This window comes from Lonchura striata, chromosome 12 (assembly GCF_046129695.1).
Source record: "Lonchura striata isolate bLonStr1 chromosome 12, bLonStr1.mat, whole genome shotgun sequence".
Classification (NCBI taxonomy): Eukaryota; Metazoa; Chordata; class Aves; order Passeriformes; family Estrildidae; genus Lonchura; species Lonchura striata.
Window position 1 is genome coordinate 13,828,807 of NC_134614.1, and position 1,310 is coordinate 13,830,116.

The following is a 1,310-nucleotide window of genomic DNA, read 5'->3' on the forward strand; positions in this document are numbered from 1 at the left end:
GCTGTGCCATTCTTCATGGCCCGTGAGACCTGCTCTCTCCTGATGAGATGTTCTATCAATTGCTGGAGGCGCTAAAGAAAGCAGTGAGGAGGGAATGGTGTCACTGGGCTTGGAAAACATCCTGGGTTGGGACACCGAGGGCTTGGTGAGGTGTGAGCTCTCAGGGAGGAGCTGGTGGGCCAGGGGAGAGGCCAGAGCCCACCAGGATGGCCGAGTGGTGAAGGCGTTGGACTTAAGATCCAATGGGTGCATGCCCGCGTGGGTTCGAACCCCACTTCTGGTAGGAGCCTCCTTTTCCTCCAGCTCCAAAGCCCCCAGCCCAGCTTTTGGAGCATCACTTCAGAGCAGGGATGGGATCTCTGGCCCCGTGCCCGGGGAGCTGAGGCCATTCCATGCTCCAGCATGAGGACCCTGGTGGGACTGGGCCCCCCAGCCATCCAGGCTGAATGCGTACAGAGGCACAAGCCAGTCCCTCTGGCACACAGGCTGTGGATCTCCTCTCCCATGCAGGGAGTGCTGAGACAGTCATAGGCTTGAATCCCACATACTCCCAAAATAGTGACTTGTTTTTCTCAGGGCAGAAATAGAAAAACCTGACTACCCGGAACAGGGAAAAAAAAAAAAGGTGTTGAGCACTAAATATTTTGGGCAAGTCACAAGTGGAAAACAGTGCGAACAAGTGGGTTCAGGGAAACAGGTTTGGGGTTTCTGGAGTTTGTTCCTTTTGTCAGCCTCGCCCCATGACCCCAGGCCCATTGCAGACTCACCCAAAGCAACATTTGTCACTCTCTGAGGGGATTTGGAAGTGTCACAACCCCCTGGAAGAAGCCAGCATGGCAGGACGATATTCCTCATGCTGCTGCTTAGATTTAGGAAATGCATGAGGAGCTGAGAGCTGCTCCTCTCTTGCACTGGGTCACTGCCGTGGTCTGTTTTGGGTCAGTGCCTCCAAATGCTCACGAGACTTTTGCTCCCGTCCTTGTGTGCTTGGATGGGCAGCAGATATTCCCCCCAGTAGAGGGTTAGGCTGCTGGACTCACAGAGATGCTGTCAGGCTTTCATTTGGCTGCTTTGCTCCAGCCCGAGGCCAATCGGAAATGTCCTACTGCTGGGACATGATTTGAAGTGATGGTGTTAATTTGGTTAATTAGGATTCCTGGGAAGCGTGCACTTCTTGCAAATCAGCTTACCATTGTAGTATCACTGCAAAGAGTTATTTGCTGGTGCATGGGGTTATGTATGAATTTATGATTATGATGTAGGACCATTAATTTCATGTTTGTGGCAGATGATACAGCTCAATTAAAAGT

General features: G+C 52.1%; 1 non-coding gene across 1 annotated transcript; it reads left to right on the forward strand.

The window, feature by feature from the left end:
* Nucleotides 1-200: 200 nt before the first annotated feature.
* On the forward strand, nucleotides 201-283 carry TRNAL-UAA (transfer RNA leucine (anticodon UAA)). Its single transcript has one exon. It is a non-coding gene; the product is annotated as a tRNA-Leu (tRNA).
* The last annotated feature ends 1,027 nt before the right edge of the window (nucleotides 284-1,310 follow it).